The 22,303-nt window shown below is 42.8% G+C and overlaps 1 protein-coding gene across 1 annotated transcript in view; it reads right to left on the bottom strand.

Annotated features, from left to right (window-relative positions):
- The window catches only part of SUPT3H (SPT3 homolog, SAGA and STAGA complex component), a 456,451-nt gene that overhangs the window by 174,539 nt on the left and 259,609 nt on the right, over positions 1 to 22,303 (bottom strand). The gene's annotated exons all lie outside the window — the stretch shown is intronic.

Genomic DNA, 22,303 nt, shown 5'->3' with positions numbered 1-22,303 from the left:
CTACTTGAATAAGTATATTATTAATCTGAGCTCCCATGCTGGTATGATTTGAAATAGGCCCATTCAGAACTTGAAAAGATCAACAAAAACAGTAGCTGTTTCTAATATCCAAAGGGGGGCAAAAAAAACCCTTTTCGTTTTGGCAAGTCTTCAGTGGGTAAAGGATTCAGTCCATAAATCATAATCCTGGACTGCATTAATTTCTTTCCACACTAATCACACGCACACAAAACGTTGACTGTATCTGGGATGTACAACACAAAACATACTGCATGAAAAGTTAACTTCCCCTGAAATGCCCAACTGGGTCCTTCTATCTACAAAGTCAGCGTTCTCAGGAATTCAGAAGTCCTCGAAATACAATCTCACTTGAAAATGACCCAGAAAATAAAAAGAATGTGAAAAATGATAGTTCTCTATTTTGGCACTGGCAGGATCAGCTTCTTATTTTGATTAGTTGGAAGGAACATAAAATACGTCCATCTGAAAAAAATAAAGATGCTGGGAAAAACACTACAAAAATGTGCCTGTAATTTCTTCCAAGTTTGATCAACCCATGCTGATTGCAACAAACCAACTCAATCCAATCTGAACGATTATAAAAATATTTACATATAAAAGCTGTTCCCAAACGCCTCCTTCTTTCAAAATAATAAATCTAAGACATATTCCTCAGACTATTCCTGAGAAAAGTGACACACTGTTATCTTAACAATTATGTGAAATCAAATCATGCATTTGTGCTACAGAAACTCTGCTTGAGCGTTCAAGGGATTCTGTTAACTACGCTTCAAACCTTCTCTAAATACACAGACTACAAAATAGCCTATAAACTCCCTGTGTGTCAGCCTTACCACTGAATTTCCTGGATACTGGAGGTTGGTATATAAACAAAATTCTACCTAAATATAGACATTTAAATTTAACTGTGAACTATTTAAAAAGAAAGGTGTTTTTTGAAAATATGATGTATCTAGCCAAAAAGAAACTAAAAAATTTCAATAAGCACGAACATGCTTAAAACACACACACACACACACACACACACACACACAAAAACAAAAATGTCATAGTGCCAGGCACATTGTTGGTGGGTCTGTAGTTGTTTTTGTCTTTCTTTTGTGTTTTTCTACATAGAGAACTCAGAATGGGTGAATCCATGGAGACAGCAGCTGGATTAATAATGGCTTTAGGGTCAGGGAAGGGGAGGTTGGTGGGACATGCGGCGTCGACAGCCACGAGTCCAAGAAGGAAGAGAAGGTTCTAAGTTGATTGCGGTGATAATTACACACCTCTCCTTAATCTGATGGAGTTATTGAATGGGTTGATATCTTAAAATGTCTCCTTAAAATGTCTCAATGAAACCTTTTATAAAGAGTGTCAGGCAAATACAAGTACATGGATTTTAAAAAAGAAGACATCTCTTTACAATACATGCAATCAGTGTGGAGAATACAGCCGATATCCATTTTCCTGGACACACAGAGGGAGTGAACCAGAGGCAGCACTGCTTCCTTAAGTGACGATGTGACAGTGTAAACTACAAGAAAAATACAATTTTATTCACAGGTAAGATAAGATCAGCTATCATTCCCTAAGTCATTTTCCCCAATTACTCAGTGTTCTGTCACATAATATGTAAATAAACTGCACTACATGTAAATCATATAAATAAAAATGTACAATCCTCCTTCTAGTAGTATAAACGGTACAAGAAATGACAGAGGCCTACATGCTTTAAGCCCAGTCCTTTAGTTGAATGAGCATGCTGTGGCTGGGTGCTGCCAGGTCCAGGCCAACCCACAGCCGCCCAAGGTAACAGAGCAGAGCTGCCTGGAGGGTGTCCTACCTGGGCGGCGATCTTCATGAAAGAGGATCACTACAGCGTTTGCCCAAAGAACTACTGGGGGGGGGGGGTGGCGCGTTGCCAACCACAAACCTTTCAGCTAACAGCTATCTACTTAAGCATTGTGCTTCCAGGGCTCCTTTTAATGAGCCTAGGGAGTTAATTTTCCTAAGTATGGATACAAGGATGAGAATCTTAATCTTAAAGAGATTTGATCTACAATTCGGTAAAATATTTTGCTATGTTACTCTAATATAATAGCAACTAAGTAATACAATTTCAGTTTATTTTAATGAATGCTATTTCTATTTTTCAAAGTAAATTAATTCTATACTTGTAACAAATGTTGGAAAGTGAAAGTTGCCCCGACATGTTTGCCCTTTAAGAATTCAGGACACTTCGTCTGGGGTTGTGCAGGAAAAGGGGCACCTTTAACGTTAGGCCTTACCCCAGAGGTTCAATCTAGAATCCCAGAGAAACCTTGCTCTGCTCTCTCCTGGCTCTCAGTGACTAACAAGCAACCTCGCCCGGGTACCCTTGTCTATTACATGTTCACCAACGTCTGTTAATTCTGGTGTTTGTTTCAATTTGCTTGCGTTTTGAATTTGCTCTCTACTTCCATAGCATGCACTCCAACCCAGGCCTTCCGGGAGCTTTTTGCTGAGTGATTTCTAAATTCCAATGTCTCCAAATTATGATCAGTCCTCACTTTCTGTGCTGAAATGATCTTCTCAAATATGATCTGCCCAACGGTTGCTCTCGGAACCATGCTAATCCCCCTGTAGCGTACAAAACTTCCATCTGGTCTTGACAAATCTGAATTAACCCACAGGCTTTCCTCTCGCTAATTTCATTCTCATCAAGGAGCCCAGAGGGGGAGGGGTTATGCTTTGGTCTGAGATCTGAAAGGTCAGCAGTTCGAAACTACCAGCCGCTCCATGGGAGAATGACAGGGCTTTCTACTCCCATAAAGAGTGCCAGTCTTGGAAACTCACAGGGGCAGTTCTGCCTTGTTCTCTAGGGTCACTACATGTTGGCATTGACTTGAGGGCCGTGAGTTTGAGTATTTTTTGGTTCATTCTCATCACACTTCAGCTTTCCTCTCAAATTTTTAAACTGTGGTCATTTAAGTTCTTTCTACACGGATGCCTTTTTATACTTCCCTCTGATTATCGGAAATACCAGAGTCTTTAAAATAGAGACTTTAAAATCATTTTCTTAAGGAAAGCTTATCTACAGTGGTGTTTATCACGTAACCTAGCCTTGGAGCCTAAATGCTCAGTTTATAAAATCTTAACTGAGCTTGTTAACAAGCTTCTTTGCATGCTTTGACCATTTTATGAACACCCCTACTTCCCAACTTTCATTAGGTCTAGGATTAAAGATCCCCAAGGACAAATTGTTTGTTTGTTTGTATTGTTAAAGCAAACACGTTTCTGTCTTAAGCATGAGCTGCCACTGTTACCTAGCTTTATCCATATGCACATTCTCCAGCCCACACCACTCACCCCCGGCCCACAGGGACCCTATTTTCACAGGCTAGACTTTAGGAGCAGCTGGTAGGCTTGAACTACTAGTCTTGTAGCCAGTAGCCTAATGCTTGGCCCACAGTCATAACTGGGATCCTTGTATGGTCTCTAAGAGCTCTTGTATCTAAGGCTTACCTGTCTGTGTTGAGATTATCAGTTTGAGCCTTTTTGGCTAATTTGCCTGGGTTGTGCATAATTTGTTCACCCCATTCTGGAGTCAATGCCTTCTCTTTCTAGTGCTGATGACTTCAACTGGGATTACTGATCCCATGGCTCTTTGCCTGGTTGCACCTCTAGCCCTGCTTCCAACGGGCATCCTGCAGCTTGAACTGCAATGGCGAAAGAGCATATCCACTGCCTCTGTTTAGAACTGGGCTGTCCCCACGTGGTAGCCACCAGGCATATGTCCCTACTTGAAATGAAAATGGGAGTTAATTAATAGCAAATGAACATGTCCAGTTCTCAGTAACACGTGTCAAATAGCTGCATCTGACTAGTGACCAGTGTATCTGATAGGACAAACACGAAACCTTTCCATCGACGCAGAACAAGTCTACTGAACAGGGCTGGCGGAGGCAGGGGACGGCAAGCTCTCTCCACAGGGGGTCGCATAGCAAGCGTTGTAGGTTTGCAGTTGCAACAGCTCAATTTTGCTGTTGTAATACAAAGTAGTCAAGGCTCAGAAGCAACAAAGTCCACATGGAAGAAGCACGCCAACCTGTGTGACCACGAGGTGTCATGAGATCAGGTATCAGACATTAAAGAACAAAAAAAATCCTATCATAGTGAATGAGGGGGAGTGCAGAGTGGAGACCCAAAGCCCATCTGTAGGCAACTGGGCATCCCCTTACAGAAAGGTCGCAGGGAGGAGATGAGCCAGTCAGGGTGCAGGGAAGCAACAATGAAACATACAACTTTCCTCTAGTTCCTAAAAACATCCTCCCCCGCCCCCATCCCCACTATCAAGTTCCCAATTCTACCTTACAAATCTGGCTAGACCAGAGGATGTACACTGGTAAAGATAGGAACCAGAAACACAGCAAATCTAGGACAGATGATCCGTTCAGCACCAGTGGTGAGAGTGGTGATACTAGAGGGTGGAGGGAAGGTGGGGTAGAAAGGGGGAATCAATTACAAGGATATATATATAACCTCCTCCCGGGGGGATGGATAACAGAAAAGTGGGTGAAGGGTGTTGTCAGATAGTATAAGATCTGACAAAATAATAATTATTTCTAAATTATCAAGGGTTCATGAAGGAGTGAGGAGTGGGGAGGGAGGAGTAAAAATGAAGAGCTGATAGCAAGGGGTTAAGTGGAAAGCAAATATTTTGAGAATGATGAGGGCAAAGAATGCACAAATGTACCTGACACAATGGATAGATGGATGGATTGTGATAAGAGTTGTATGAGTCCCAATAAAATGATTAAACAAACAAACAAACAATATTGGCATGAGTCTGTCACAATTAAACTGTATTTACAAAAAGTTGTTGGGCCAGATTTGACAATGGGCCACAGAATACATAAATTGAGTTAAACTTTTCTTTTTAGTTATTTTATATTTAAAATATATAACAAGAACTAGCAGTATAATTATTACAGATTACAGCCGAACTATGCAAAGCAAGTAACTTTAGGAAGCTTACTTTAAAGCCCATTCTCTATGCTGCACATATCTTTAGATGGTATTAAAGATAAAATTAGCATGTAAGCCTAGTGGGAGCAGGGAAATTGGAGATAACTATAGTTGATCAACGTATCTTAAGGGAAGCAAATTACTGGTCATGAACTTAAGAGACAGTAGAGATAAACCATGAGAAATTTAGTATTTATGTATGAATGAATTGACCTGTTTATAGACATCGACAACCCATTTTTCATAAGCATCTACACATTCAATATTATGTATATATATGCATAAATTTCCATTGATTTCATGCACAAAGGGCTTTCAAAATATGAAGTAAACATCATAGTTTTAGAATTCCATTATATCTCTGGGCTCACCGTATATTTTAAACCAGTAGCAACCAGAGATTTTGTCGACCTCGATTCATTTATATTATAGATGAAGAAACTAAAATTCAATGAGGAGAGAATGGAATGCCAGCAGAAGTCCCTGGGCCTGACACAAATGGGGTAAGCCTTTGGCTGCTGATTGAAAGGCCGGGACATCAAGATGACCCAAAGGTGCCTTGGAAAAGAGGCTTGACGGCTTATTTCTAAAATTTCAGCCACTGAAAACGTGGTGGAGCAGTTGTCTGATGAACACAAGGGCTCTGGACTTGTGAGCCCCTGGTAACAACTAGATACCACGCCGTGAGAGGACGGCCGTCACAGGAGCATTCTGAAGGCGCGCAGCATCTGCCTGATGCACGTGACTTCCCTGAGGAGACGACCTGGTGTGCGCCTGACCAAGAGCCTCGCCTTATTCCTTTGCAGTAAGAATGTCCCCGTTCCTAGAACACTATCTAGATCTAATTGTAAATTGGTGTGTCTCAAATTTGAAGCCAGTATATTTAAAATATTTTGAGTAGTGATCTGCATTAGTAAAATGAACATCAATTAAAAAAAATACAGCTTTTCCAAAAAATGAAACATCTCTGCTTTTCCACAATTGGGAAACAACCTGAACAAAAGCCTTTAAAAGGGGAGATCAAAGTAAAATCATGTAAAATGTTACTCGTGAATATATACTTGAAAAATAATACAGTGTTTGTGTTTCCTTTTTAAAATTCAACATAGATATGATCTTGTTATCGGGATTATTCGAAAATTAAACTCACAAACAAACTCACTGCCGTGGAGTTGATTCTGACTGGTGGAGGCCCCAGCGGACAACGCAGGACTGCTCCTGTGGATTTCTGAGACTGTTTCGTGGGGTGGGAAGCCTGACTCTCCCAGGCGAATGTCAGGCCTTGCAGGTTGCAGCCGACTTGTAAACGCCACCAGGCCTCGTTGTGAGAAAGTTGTCTGCTTCAGTATTGACACCACCCTACGCCACCAGGCCTCGTTGTGAGAAAGTTGTCTGCTTCAGTATTGACACCAGGATTCCTACGGTCTTTGGAAAACCAGCCGTCCCAGAACAAAACACACCAAAACCCTCTGTCATGGAGTGGATTCTGACGTACGCCAGCCCTCCACAGGGCTAGGTGAGGGTGGGACTCTCCAGGAGCATCTTGCCCCCGCAAGTGGTGGGCTCAAACTGGCGACCTTGTGGTCCAAGTCCAATGAGTAACACCCTACACCACCAGGGTGTGTTGAAAGCCAGGATCTCCAAATAGCTGACACGAAGCAACACGAGTATATCTTGTTAAATATACACCTGCCTCTTACTTATAGGGAAAGGGGAAAGAGAAGCTGATTTAACTGTAAACAAGCACGAAGAGTTGGGGCAGGGGGCTTGTGGGGTTTTTTTTTTTTTTTGCCACATGGAGTGATAATAAGATGCTGGAAATCCCAGCCATCTCCATCCTTCAAGACCTAGGACACAGAATGGCAATCTGTCTTGCATGGCACAACTTGAGAGTGCCCAGGCTCAGAGTCTGTGGACCTTTCTAGCTCTATGACCCTCATCACAGGGATGCCTGGCTCACGGTGCAGCTCAGCTGCTCAGATCCGTACATCTCACTCTTGAGAGAAATGGAAAAAGTAATTACCAACTTTCTGGAGAGAAAGGAGGCTCGGGGTAATCAAAGAACTCCTTACGAAGTAGAACAAAGTAGGCGGCCTCACTCCCTGACTTCAGAACACAGCTACAGTGCTCCTGGCACAATGAGAGGTACGCAGGCTAATGGCACAGGGTAGAGAACCCAGAAATGCATGAATCCACCCACAGGCAACTTTCTCTGACAAAGAGCCAGCGGAAATTAAATGAGAATGAGTCTCTTTCAACAGATAGTGCTGGCAAACACACACACACACACACACACACACACACACACACACACACACACACACACACAGCTTTCCCTCTGGTTTTTGGTTCTTTCTGGAAGGCTTCCTCTCTAAGTGTTGGTCGACCTTGGGCCTAGAGTTTCTCACACCAGAATTCCTCGGACTCAAGTGTGCAGTATGCTGTCAGAGGAGCAAAAGGAGCGGGAACAGCTCACCTGAGATGAATAGGGATGGGTCCTTTCCTTTTCTACCAGGCCTGTTGACCCCTCACCTAAGGCAGCGTCTGGTGGTGGTGGTGCACCTCACTGCGCTTCCTGGGCTCCAGGTTCCATTTCTCTTGAGTCTCCTGAGCCTTCAGCATGCTTCTATTCAACTGGAAGCCTCCATCGTGTTTCCAGTCTTTCACTGGCTCTTTGGTCCCTCTCATGTTCTTTCTTTCTAAATGATTTTCCTTTAATTCAGTGTGGTTTCAGAGCGTTTGTGATGAGCGAAGTACCACCCACACGTAACTTGGCTAGCTCCCTACTTTCTAACGCTAACTTTAAGGACTACATTAGAACCTCCGTAGGCGTCATGCTTCAGATTATGTTACCTCGCATCACTGCCACACTGACCTATGAGACAGGCCCACGCATACACACCTCGTACTAAATAGAAGATCTTTCACCTCAGTCTATTCATGTTTCTCTCCAAGATGGATTTCTCATTTAGGATAAAGGGAGATGGGATCAGTGAACGATACCTACATTGCATATTAAAGTCTATCCACACACAAAAAAATATTTATTTGCCTTTGAAACCATTTTCATTGCTAGAAGGGGGAAAAACCGTTTTGAAAAAAGAAAAAGGGGTTCGATCCGGACAGCTAAACCAGTGGTTTCAGGTAGACTCAGGCTAAAGATTGAGCACTGAGGGGTGTTTGAAAGGAAGCTGATTTGTAACTAAATACAGTTAACGCTGGGAATACTGTAAGTGTAAGATATTTGACTTAGTATTTTCCTATCATATGATCTCCTTATTCTTTGTTGGTGACTGGCCTTCCACTGCCTTAGACATTTGAGACATAAACAAGTACATAAATTGATTAAAGATGTTCCTAGCTTTTGAGAGTTTCATTTTAACTCTTCTTTTGAGAATAGTAAGTCAAACACAGTTAAGTCAAATTAAAAAATATATACGATAAAGCTATAATTATCAGTATCTCATGGTTCAAAGAATTCATTTTTATTTATGTATTAAAAAAAAATTCCAGACCACAATCAATGTAAGCCTGCAAAGATTGAAGAAAAAAAACAACAAACTACTGTAAACACTGTCTACATATTTATTGTCTGAAGACAGCAGCCTCGACTCTGATTTAAATGTGAAATTAGAAGAAGTACAGACAATAATCATTTGAATGTTTACTTTGAGCCTCTTTTGCATATAAGCTTATTCATAAGCAACTTTCAAGTCTAAGCACATCCATGTTTGAAATAAAGAATATTTTGGAAAAATTTTTAAGTGGAGATTAGAGTAGTAAAGTAGATGAATGTTTACTGGTTTGAAAAATGCAATTAAAACTGAAGCAAGAAGAAAGTCCATCTTGAATTTGTTCAATGAAATTTATAGTTTAAAAACTAAAAATTTACATATCTTAAAAGTTCAATAATACAGTTTGTTTGCATTTCTTAACATTTTTGACTCATAAAAGTTTTGGTAACCTTCAAAGTGTATGCTTAGGAAAGCATTTACCTTATTTACTGTTTATTTCTTGGCATCCACGTCACCCTGCACCCCCCTCTTCAGCAACCTTCAAAGAGGTCCATAGGATGAGCTGTACTCAGTCGTTTTCCCAAAGGTCTAATAGATGAAAGACGGAGTGAATAACCCCAGTCCCACTCCCCCCACCCCCCCAAAGACTCGCCTGATTTTTCATGATAGCCTGATTTCATTTCACTCTACGCTATTTAGCAATAAACACAAACCTTGCACTGAATCTTTGTGGCTCTATTGGGTATTAGAGGCACAGAATCACAGCAGACCACACACAGACCACTGTCATGATTGCGAGTGTTACTAAATGGAAAGAATAGAGTAATGCTAAGAGATACTCACAGGGGCGGAGGAAAATTGATTTCTAACTTTATTTCTATTATTGTTGCCCTTGTTTTGGCAAAAACAACTCTATAATTTTGCCTTTCTGTTGATAGAGTAGATGGAGAGGGTGCCAGCCATAGAAATTTGGCTTCGAGATGTGGCTCCTGGTGCTGGGTCTGAGAAACGGCTCTTTGCTCATCGTGAGCAAGCGGCTGCCAGGAAGCTGCGCTATGGAGGCCAGGGTGCCTGCTCTCAGGGCGGATGCCTAAGGACTGCTCCAGAGCATGTCCCCCTTCAGGTGGAACTCACTCAGCTGACGGTCTCCAGCATGCCGTACGAGACGAATGGACTCCACACGTAATCTATCAGGAAGCTTTAAAAATCAGCCATCCTTCAAAAGTTTTTAATGCCATCTCCAACCTGCTTTGCCCCCTATGGATCATACTCTCATAAATCATCAATCATGTTTTAAATGCCTGGAAATTGATGGGGAATTGAAATGGCAAGCGGTGAGCACTGTGTTCAGCATGTAATGATCCTTGAATAGAAGGAGCATACATACAGGTAGAAAACATGAAATCTGGAGGTCACAGGAAAGTTGATAATTTATAGTATTCCCAAGGATGGAAGGCAAGTCTTAAACTATAATTTAGTACCAATGACTTATTTTGCCATAAATAAATGAGGATGTTAACAATTAGTGTAAATGCATATAAATAGTATATGTTCCTGTGTGGTAATTATTTTGTCCTGGTATATTTCTGTGTTTTGTGTGTGTGTATGTGTGTGTGAGAATGTCTGTATGTCGCTAGGAATAACACTTGTAAAGAATAATTGTCCAAATAATCTCCCAAAGAATTGGTGTGTGTGTGTGTGTGTGTGTGTGTGTGTGTGTAAAAAAAACCCCAATGGAGAACAATTGGTAATTTTTATGCAGACAATAAGTGATTCTTAATAAATAAATCTATTCTGTAATTTTTAAAAAAGGTAAGTTTTGCTTAAGATGAAAAAAGTTCTGGGTTTTGACAGAACTAAGTATTGCTCCAGTTCCCACATAACACATGCATATTTTAACTCACATGCATCTGAATGGTTATAGGTGTTGACACAATAGCCCATCTGGTGGGATCTAAGGTCTTTCAAGAAGGAAATAAAGGGCAGGGGATTGGCAATGGGTGCCACAAACCCTTTGGCCTTTATTTTCTGATTCTTGTATTTAATGGCATCATGAGTCAACAGTTGGATCCACTCGCACTTCCTGGGAGAAAGATGAGGCAGTCTGCCCCCAGAAAGACTTACAGCCTTGGAAACCCCGGGAAGCAACTTCCCTGGGCCCAACAGGGACACTAAGAGTTAAAAACCACATAGGAGCAGTGGCTGTAGTTTACTTAAGAGACCTGGTGTAGAGCATCAGGCTCTAAACTCACTGGCCTGGATTCACAGCGACCCTTTAGGAAAAGGTAGAACTGCCCCCTATAACTGTAAGAGACTGTAGCTTTCTACAGGAGTAGAAAGCCCCGTCTCTTTTCTAAGGGGCGGCTGGTAGTTTGGAACTGCTGACCCTCCATAACCATGACGCACCCAGGGCTTCCGTAAGCAGCCGTTCCACAGGAGAAAGATGAGGCACTCTGCGTGTGTACAGACTTACAGCTTGGAAACCCTGGGGGACATTCTGCTCTGTTACAGAGTAACACTGTTAGGAGTTGGAAGCCATTGGCAGACACGGTATGGGGCATCAGTTCTTAGGCTCCCTGGAGGCATGGTCACTAAGCATTCTGCTGCTAATCAAGAGGTGGGTGATGCAAACCCACCAGCTGCTTTCCCTGGGGGAGAATATGTGTTTGCATAAAGAGGAGAGCCTGGGAAACCCTGTTGGGCAGTTCTACAATGTCTTGTGTGATTGCTCTGAGGTGGAATAGACTTGTTGCAATAAGTTTGGCTTCGGGTTTGATAGTTTACTGACACTTGCATCAACAAGAGAATAAAAGAGGACTTGCAAGAAAGGGTGTTACACTTGACAAGGTGAACATGGGAGCCAAGGGCCCCTTAGTCCTGTCTGTGAAGATGGTCAGGTGCTCCATGAGCTGTATTCCTGGGAAAGGTATGATGTGAAGACATTTTTGTAGCACTAATGACAAACCTTACCCTAACTTTTACCATGGTACACAAATCCATAAGTAACAGAACAACTACTCCAGGATCCTATTCAACAGCTGCAGACACATCTGAAGGCCAAAGACAGCTGCACAAGAGAGACTGGTCTCCATTCATTTCCAATCTGCCCTGTGCTTTTACCATCGGACGAACTGCGATGATTTGTACATGCATCCTCCTCAGCCTGTCAGAGAAAATAGCCCTTATTCAAATATCGCACCCAGCAACCACTTTACACAGGAAAGCCGATACATGCTGTCTACACGAGATGTGCCGATGCCCATAAAAATGTATCAAGAGTCAGGTTTCCCCATCACAGTATCAGTCCCATATTCAGCAAGGGCCGAGATGATAGTACAGATCTTATTGCACAAACAGGTCACTCGGCAAGCACTCAGAGACCTACAGAAGCACAAATGTTCAGCGATAGACGGACGGAGTGGCAACAGATAGTGCAAAGAAACAAAGGAACCCCCCGATAATTTGGTAGCCTGACAAAATGGCTTCATTTTGGCAAGTAAAACCCAAATTAGGATATTGTGAACAGATTTATTGACATCAGGATGAAATGATATAAACATCTAGCACTCACCCACACTGTCAGGCTCTGAGAAAGCAATCCTCATAGAGTGCCTGCCCTGCAAATCCCACTGAAAACTCACCACCACCCGATGCTGACATGGAGTTAATTCTCCCCTCATGCTCTGCTTTCCCTACAGGACACTGGAAAACAGCTCATCAGGGTTTGCAAAGACTGTCAATTGCAGCAAGACACCCGTGGGCTGGAACTACTGACCATGAGTTTAAGGGGTGCAACACTAAACCCACAGTGCTGCCACTGGGGTGCCTTTGCGTGCCCCTTACCCTTCAAAACTGCAAATGAGATGCCAGTGCCTCTCTCCACTCTTCCCTCACTCCGGAACGAACTCCGCTGAGCTGCCTGGTCACCTCACACAATGTCGGCCCACTTGGTAAAAATGCTTGCTTGGCTTCTACACTGCAATCTCTCAACTGCTGTGTACAGCGAAGAAGCCAAATGGTAACTGAGCAATTTGGCTACGCAGAGGAGAACTCGTATGACTGGTGCAAAGGGGGCAGGCATACGGACTGGAGCGGCCAGGCCGAGGATGGCTGGACTGTGGTCCTGGCATGTGAACATAGCTAAGGAACTAGATCTAGCTGAGGCTGTCCTGACTCATCCAAACAAACTAATCCAGGAGTACTATTGCTATCTGCAAGGATGCTGAAAGGAACATATGAAGAGGAAGAAATATGGGGGTGGGGAACCTTAATGTCCTCGAGTTCATCCCAACTCATAGCAACCCTGTCGAGGGCAGAAACGCCCCTGTGACCTGTAATGCTCATTTCTCTCATACAGAGAAGCTGATGGTGTCAAACTGCTGACCTTGTGGTAGCAGCCTTCTTACAGAAGAGACACTGCCTCAAAACCAGGACGTCTGCCCAATAATTATTAGCCTTTTATTCTCTTCTCCCAGTATTATGAAAGTAGAAGCCACAGAAGGATCCATCTTTCAAGTGTTGTACTAGAGATGAGGCTACAATTCAATGATGTATGGCGGCTAAGAATCTATTGTTTTCAACTGAATATAGGTCAATGGTTTGTTCTGGTAATGCATTCTATTGAGTACTTGTACAGGCTAGTCACGGGGCTTAAGATCGGAAACTTTACTAACTGGTAAAGTAACTGGTTATGCGCTAGACTCGTAGTAGCTTAGACATTGATGGTTCAAACTCAGCCGGCAAGGCTTCAGAAGGCGAGTCTTGCGACCTGCTCCCGAAAAGCTCCAGGCTTGGGCACCATCAGGGCCTGGGATCGTCCTGAGTCAGAGCTACTTGTTGACGACTAACCACAACTAAGGCTCATAGAAGACCAGTGGTACAAATCGACGCCATAAGCTGACCTCCAAGCCTGGCAGTGGGAACCCACCCAGTCGATTCATAGAAGAAAGGCTTGGCAAACCGTTTCTGGAAAGATTACGGCCAAATTCTGTGCAGTACTTTGTAACACGGAGAATCACCAGAAGCTGCAATGCAATTGATGATGAACTTGCTCTCCATATATAATTTAAAAAATAATCATGTGCAATAAATGAAAGTAGATAGAAGGTACTATAGCTACTATTAAAAGCTAATTTTAAGTTTAATAAGTTTATGCTGAAAATCAAAGAATTAGGCTCATGTTGATCCTAATTTAGGCATTCCAGTGGCACAGTGGTTACATGTTGGGTTGCTAATTTCAGGGTCAGCAGTTCAAATCCACCAACTGCTCGCTGGGAGAAAGACGAGATTTTCTACACGCATCAAGTTTGCAGTGTCAGAAACCCACAGGAGCAGTTCTGCTGTCCACTAGGTCACTGTGAGCATGAGTCAACAGGAGGGCTGTGAGCTTGGTTTGATCTTTCTAGGGACCTGGATACAGGGCCCATAATATACATACTACTTTGGAGAACACAGGGAGATAACAGTTTTTACAAAAGATGCACAAGTAAGCCACAGGCAACATTAGAGTGTTAATCTTAAAGGAGTCTCGGTGACATTGTCACACTTATCCCTCGTGTTTTAAATATATGTCCCTCTTTGTACACAGTTGAACACATTCAGTTAAATGCTAGACATGAATTTCTAGCCTAAAAGTTAAATCCCATTGTTCTTTCTTGACTCTAAAATCAAGATTTGGAGAAAAATCAAGTTGTAGGACTTATCTAAGTGAATTTCAAGGAATGGGGCATCTTTGAAGAGAATTCCATGTAGAATCATTAATATTTATTTCAATGAGTGTATCAGCCAGGGTCTTAGGAGGAAATATCACAGTCCAATTATGTAATCTGAGTAGAATTTTGAAATGGAACCAGTTACAAAGATACGTTATGATATGAACACTAATGACAGGAGACATGATGAGCTATGGGAGGATATCAAGACCATCTTTCCCGAAGAGAGCAAAAGGCCATTAAGAAGGGAAGGAAGGAAGGAAGGACGGGAGGAGGGAAGGAGGAAGGAAGGAAGGAAGGGAGGGAGGGAAAGATCAAAGCGGAAGTCGGAAGAGACTCTGCCACATGCAGTGTGAACTATAAAAACACAGTCACAAGCACTAGACAGGCTCAGGGGAATATCCGGAAACTGGATTCCATGTGCCTACCGTTCCAACACAAACACGAGCCTAATTAAAAGATGGTGGAAAGTGCTTTCCAGAAGCTCAGACAGAGTTCTCATCCTAACCACATAAAGAATTCTTGGAAATTAAAAAAAAAAAAACCCTTCTAGAGAAGTGGACAAAGGGTTTCAATATTAAAAACACAAGCAAATATAAGTGGTTAAAAATAGGAGGAAAAAATGGTGTCACTTTCGGTAAAAGATACATCTGGGAAAACTGTAAGTGATCACTTTTGAATTCGCCAATTTTGAAAATGCTGCCCTTCTGCCGGTAGAGGCAAAGCGAGAAGGCAATGCCATTCATTGCCAGTGGGAGACCATCTTACTTACATACAAACAATCACCCGGACACCAAGCTGCCAACCGCATAACTTCATTTCTAGGCATCTATGTTAGATAATATTGCACTTAACCATATGCAAGAATGGTATATAAGATGATATGATATAATCACATCGGAGGTACTGATAACTTAATGTTAACGTGTACATTATGTAAATCAGTGAAAAGCAAAACTTTTCAATAATGAGACAAATCATTTACAATGTTATTTTTTAAAAATCATTTTACTGGGGGCTCTTACAGTTCTTATAACATTCCATACATCAATTATATCAAGCATATTTGTAGCTATGTTGCCATCATCATTTTCTAAACATTTACTTTCTATTTGAACCCTTGGTATCAGCTCTTTTGTTCCCTTCCTTCACCCCCCCCACCCTTGTGACCTTGATAAATTAAAATTTATGGTATTATTGCTTTCATAACTTACACTGACCACTGCCTCCTTTCACCCATGTTTCTGCTGTTCATCCTCCTGGGGTGGGGGTGGGGTGTTATACATCAATCATTGTGATCGATTCCCCCTTCCTACCCTTACCTTTCCCCTACCTCCTGGTATGGCTAAACCCATTTCTGTTCCTGAGGTGTTAATCTGACCTGGATTCCGTGTGTCCTGAGCTCTTATGTGTACCAGTGCACACGCTCAGGTCTAGCCAGGACTGAAAAGCAGGACTGTAAAATGGAATTTTGTATTGCCATGAAGATAGTTTTTATTTGATCATTTTTTAAGGAATATAAAACTACTCATTGACCACGGTTCCCCAGTATTTACAGCAAAGTAACCAATACACAATTGGGTTAACATTCTGATTACTTCATCGCCGTTTTTCCTGGTGTTAGCTGAGCTGGAGGAACCCCGACACTGAGAAGGCTGGACCTACACGTGAAGGGTGAGTTGGGATAAAAACACACCGTGCAGGTCAGTGGTCGAGATGCTGAGTTTGTTCACCCAAAACCAATACACTGGTTAGTGGTGATGCCGCTCAGGACCTGCTGCATAAATGAGCGAGGATAGTTTTTAAAAGATAATCATCAACAGGATAATTTAAATGAAACGCAAAACTATATGCTCAGTAATAGTACCAACTTCATAAAAGGAAAACTGTATTTCTTGAAAAAGACAAAAGCACATATAACAAAGAATAGCTGCACGTGGATGGCAGAGTCATAGTGAATTTTCTTTTCTATACATGTCTGTGTTCTGTTACTTTTATTTATTTATTTATGTGTGTGTGTATTTTTATTTTTACTGGGAAATGGACTAAAAAGTATCACCATGGGCATACCGTCCCCCACCTCACCACCACGATGAAATATCTAGTCTATTCAACTTTTTTTTTTTAATGTTTTAAGAGTTACTGTTCTAGCCACTTGTACATGGATCACGAGGCAGACAAAACAAGGGCATACTGCATGGAAAAATGAGGGAAGTGTGAGGCAGGGCTGCCCTCTCGTCAGACGTGTTCCAATGTGTACGCTGAGCACAGCATCAGAGAAGGGGACTCACGTGAAGAAGAATGGGGTGCCAGGGTTGGAGGAAGGCTCACTGGCAGCATGCAGTGTGCAGGTGTCAGGGCCTGGCTTGTGGAGAGTGAGGAGGACTTGAAGCACTTGCTGATGAAGATCAAGGACTGCAGTCGTCAGTGTGGATTACAACTCAATGCAAAGAAGACCAAAATCCTCACGACTGGACCAGTAGATACCATCAGGATTTTTTCTTGTGTGGATCCACAAGCACTGCTCATGTAAGCAGCAGTCAAGAGATCAAGGGAGAGCGGCATTAGGTGAGCATGCTGTCGAGGAACAGGGAAAGGCACTGATGTTACTTTGAGGACTGAGCTGTGCCTGACTCACTCACATACATGTGAACGCTGGAGGAAGATCAATCAGACTGAAGAAGAAGGCACCTGAATTGTGGCGCTGGAGAAGAATACTGAAAGTACTTTGAACTAAAAGGGTAAATTGATACACTGGCTAAAAGGATACATTCATCTGTCTTGGAAGAAATATGGCCACAGTGTTCCTTAGAGGCAAGGCTGGCAATACTTGGTCTTACTTCCTTGAGGCATGTTGTGAGGAGAAACCAGTCCCTGGAGAGGGACATCATGCTTGGTAAAGTAAAGGAGTGACGGAGTGGAAGTGAAGGAATTGGCAGTGATGGAGACGCAGGCACTCCAGGAGATGCACCGCACAGCGGCTGCGACAATGGTCCGAGCATGGGAACGACTGTGAGGATGGCACAGGATTGTGCAGTATTTTGTTCTGTTGTTCATAAGGCCATTATGGGTTGGAATTGACTCGATGGCACCTAACAACAATACCGACAACAGTTCTTGCCTCTAGCAAACTACTCAGGCTTCCTGGCTAAGCTTTCCCCTTGTCTGTAAGACACTCCCCTGCTCGCTGTCTCTTCAGCATCACTAGCTGGTTCCTCCTGGGGAAAGATTTCTTCCCCGTGGGAAAACTTGTGCAAACAGACTTCTCTTTGCGTCCCACTAACCACCCGCTCCTTGGGAAAAGATTGCTTTTCCTCGGATTTGGGAAAATCGGAGCTAGCTCGGTCCTCCATTCCATTCTCCTTAGAGGCTCCTGCTCTTTTAGTTTGACTTTTCTTCTTTTCGGGCTCTCCCGGGTCTCCTCCCGCTCCTCAGGCGTGCTCCTGCCATCTTCGGAAGACGAGGGTGCAATCAAACCAATCCTTCTCCTTCTTCAAGCATTGCTTCTGCGTTCTCCTGCCTCCCGCGCTGTGCCTGGACCCTTGTCTCCTGCACAGCTGCCAGCGTTTTTCAGGGAATTTCTCCTCTCACAGAGGGGCAGCTGCTCCCTGATGTGCTGGGGAGTATGTTGGGGGCATCTCGGAGACTCCACCATTTTGAGAGGCAATGCTGCTTTTGATTGCAGGCAGCCAGAAATGCGGCCTTTGTTCTGGGCAGCTGTGCAGCCAAGGAAGCTGGAGGACACAATGAGTGCCCATTTGGGGTGTCACCTGGCAGCGTGGTCATTGGCTGGGCCCTGTGGACCAAGAGGAGCCAGCATACCCCTCATCGAGGCTTGTATAGGTCAGGGGCCCAGGGCAGCCACTGCCGTGATTTTCATTACTTTCAAACGTCCGAAAACGCAACTTCAGCTCAGATTTTTAGACTGTCTTTTAAAGTGGGCGATAAGCGGCTGCTGAAACAGACACTGAGGTGATTTAACTTGGACTCCCTGGTTTTCTGAAGGTATATGGGCTAGGTTATATGATGGTGGAGCTCCCCAGGTCATCCATGAAAACCAGTGAGAGAGAAAATTCAAAAGAAAGCAAGACCCACCTGCTAAAAATACCCAGATGTTATTTTACAAAAAACACAAACAAACAAACTTTAGTTTGACATATGGTGATGGCGGCGGTGGCAGATACTGTCAAGTCGGTTTGACCTCACAGCGACTCTGTGGACGAGAGAACACCACACTGCCTGGGTCTGCTCTACCTCCGCCATCACTCACTGGGGCCCGTCATTGCTCCCGCGGTGTCAAATACCCCACAGCCCCTTCCTAGGCTTGAGGGAGAAACGAGGGAGCTAGCTTTCTCAGGATCGAGTTGAGTTAATTCTTCAAGTCCCTCTACATCAATGTTCTTTTAAATTCAGACTGGACTAGCACTGAGATATGACCAGGGAACCAAGTTAAAGAGCTGTGTGTATAACACCCACCGACCAATAGCTGCTCGTGGAAAAGGGTTAACACCAATGAGATTCTCAATGACTGGAGTAGCAATTCGTCCAAGTGTTTAGAGGCTGTATTTTTTTTTTTGTTTACACAACGGCTTTCATAATGAGAAACAACTACTTTACCAGAATAAAGATTGTTAATGTTAATCCCTTCCTCTTCGTTGTACCTAAAAACACTGAATAATATTGATTGGGTAAATACCTCAGGCCACTTTTATGCTTTAAAATAGGAAGCGGCTTCAAAAGGTCTTGGGAAAATGGAATCAAGACAAAACGGAATGTCACGTCTGAAAGAATCGGAGGCCAGGGCTTCTACACTTTATGATTACTACTTATAATGTGGGGAGAGAAGTATTTCTCCTAAAAAATAAACTAGGTTAACATAGGAGACATAAGTTCATGCAAATAGAACTTGAAGAGAAGGCATGGCTTCTGAAAGCCTTACAGCCCTACTTCTCTCAATACGAGCCATGCTATCAGGGGAGGCCCATCCCCGGAGAACGAACATCATGCTGCGACAGGAGAAAGGCAGCGAGAAAGATGAAGCATCTACATGGGATGGAGCGACAGAGTGCTCTGGCGAGGGGCTAGGACAATGTGAGGATGGCTGGGACAGGGCAGGGTTTCCTTCTGCTGTGCGGAGGGTCTTATGAGTCAGAACCCACCCTGGCCCCAGCAACAACAACAACAACAACAACAAGCTGACCGTGAGTTGAACTGTCCCCTACTATGTCAAGGCATTGACTTTTAAGGTACTGAATAGCTATTAAAGTTTTAGCATTATTTTCAAATTAACATCCAAGTTAGATCAAACCATCAGATATTTCCAGGGGAAAATTATGTTTCTGTTCTTTAAAGTGTATTTTTTAACTAACGTTCATTTCCCAGGGACATGGATTTTGAAAGGGCTATTTCACTCCCCTTTAATGCAGAGAGAAAGGATCCCATTTAAACGGTAGAAAGGCAGAGAAAAAAGTAAACAAGTCTGCTGAGCATAATTTCCTCTTGCTTCTGAAAAGTTATGAAATAAAATCTATTATTTGATTACATTGGACCAAGAAACAGGAAGAAAAAGGCACACTTAAGGCACAACATCACTGTAAGAATAAACTACGATACCTTCCTTTGGGAAGAAAAGTGTTTTAATAGGTGGAAGGGTATTGTCCAAATATTTCAGATTTACTTTTTTAAAGTGTGAAGGCTTGAAACAAAAATCAACAACAGCGCAGCACACGTCAGACCTGAGGAAAGAAATCCAACAGAATGACCTGAAAATGCTTGCAGCGTTGATCTAGGACCATTTTTCTGTATGACTAGGAGGCTTAGTTTTTGCTTTGGAATCTTTTCCTATCGGTTGATAATTCTGCTCTACCCATTTATTAGGCATGTCAGATTTCCCCGTGCCACGTGCAAACAGAATTTACTAGATATTCCAAATGGACTTAACATGAAAGGCTTAGCTTTTTTTTAACTTACCAATCAGATAGTCAGTTAAAAGTTAGCACCCTGTCATTTGATCACCCTTATGATCCATTTAAATTTGTTCTAGTTTTTCATATTTTCTGCTTTCTTTTCTATTGAGGTTGCTATTGTTTTCCTGTTTTGTTTGTTAATGTTTTCCTATACGTGACATGCAGGGCAGGTAATCTGTACCAACAGTAATTAGATTAATGGTCCCTTGGGGACATGGGCAGGAAGGCTTGGGGGAAGAGGAGAGCTAGACAAACAGTGAGCACAAGAGGGAAGACAATGTCCTAATCCTGACTCTGGGGATGATGGTACTGCCCTTCTTGATGCTCCTGGACTACGGACTTGCATGACATATGAATGATACGCCAATAAACCTGTTGGGAAATATATATAGTTATAGTTATATATATATATATATTAGTTGTTGTAGGTTCAGAGTTGGTTAATTACATTGGGATGAGACATGAAAATTATTTTTTTTAAAGAAAACTATAAACAAAACAAAATGAAGAACACGGCGTATCGATGGCAGGTAGAATTATTCCCAAGATTGAATCTCGGATTTGATAGTAAAACTAAAGCCATCCAAGTTGAATGGGTAAAGATCCCCAGAGAGGGAAGTGTGGGTAAAGGAACGAGTGTTCTGGGCTGAGGACGGAGGCCTGAGTTCTCCTTGTGGATCCACAGCTAATGAGTTTTAGCTATGGAACATTCACCTGGTCACTTAACCCTCTGAACTTTACCCGCCTTCGCTGTGAGGATGGTTTCTAATCATCTAAGAACAGGACGGCACTGACCTTCAACGTGTGAAACAGAAGGCCCTCAACCAGTCGGGCTGACCCAGTGGCCGCGACCCCGGGCACAAGCATCGTAGGAATTGTGAGGAGGGTGCAGGCCTGGGCAGCGTCCCCGTCTGTGGTACAAGAGTCACTGTGAGCAGGAGCCGGCTAAACGGAATATAATCCTAACAGTGACGATCACAGAGGGAGTCCTGCTGGTTGGTTAGATTAGTCAGTCAAAACTTCTGAAATGATCATATAAGTATTGCCCGGGAAACAACATTCAGAAATGTTGACATTTCTTTGAATGCTCTTTGAAAGTATTTTTAGGTTAAAGTAATATATTTACAAAGTCCTATTTCTATTTAATTCTTCTGACTTTATAAACACAGAAGTTCCTCAAAAATTCTTTTTCAACAAAAATCTATTCTCGGGCAAAACACAATCTTCTATTTTATTATATTCTCGAGTGCCCTCGTGGCATAGTGGGTTACACAGCGGGCTAACTGCACGAAAGCCAGTGGTCTGAAAAGACCAGCTGCTCTGCGGGAGGAGAGAGGGCTTTCTACTCCTGTGGAGTCGCCGTCTAGGAAACGCATCGGCAGTTCTACCCTGCCTCCAGGACCACTCAGAACCGGGAGTGACTCGATGGCCGAGAGCGAGAGAGAGAGAGAGAGACTATATTCATGTCTGTTCTCAAATAACCCGCTAAGACTGATTATTCATTATCCTGCTGAATGACAATATTTCTAATTTATCTCGTATCTTGGCAATAAGGAAATCCAGCATACAAATCCATAGTTAACCAATAGTTTTGAATTTGTTGTAGTAAAATTGGTTCTTTTCCCTCGCCTCATTTTGTGGTGAACACAGTCCTCTACTTGGAATTTATTTCATCCATTTCCAAAGCGAATTAATACGGATTTTAGCAAAGAATTCTCAAGAGACCCACTTGGTGCCTACAAATAGATTCCAATTCACAGTGACTCTAGAGGACACAATAGAATTGTTCCATCAGGCTTTGAATGCTATAAATCTGCATGAAAGCTGACTGTGCATCTTTTTCCAGTGGAGGAACTGGGGGTTTGAACCGCTGACCTTTCAGTTAGCAGCTGAGTGTGTAACCTCTGGGCCACTGGGGCTCCTTTTCGACAGTGAAATAATGGCTGACCCGTGTCTTGTTCTGAAGAAACACTCGATTCATTTATTCAGCAAACGTGAAGTGCCTACTACACACTAAGCAATGTGTTATGAGCTAGGGTACCAGAGTGTACAAAACAGCCAAGGGCCCTGCCTTCAAGAAGCTTCTAGAATAATGGAG

This window comes from Tenrec ecaudatus, chromosome 7, assembly GCF_050624435.1.
Source record: "Tenrec ecaudatus isolate mTenEca1 chromosome 7, mTenEca1.hap1, whole genome shotgun sequence".
NCBI classification, from domain to species: domain Eukaryota; kingdom Metazoa; phylum Chordata; class Mammalia; order Afrosoricida; family Tenrecidae; genus Tenrec; species Tenrec ecaudatus.
This window is presented reverse-complemented; position numbering and strand designations above follow the sequence as displayed.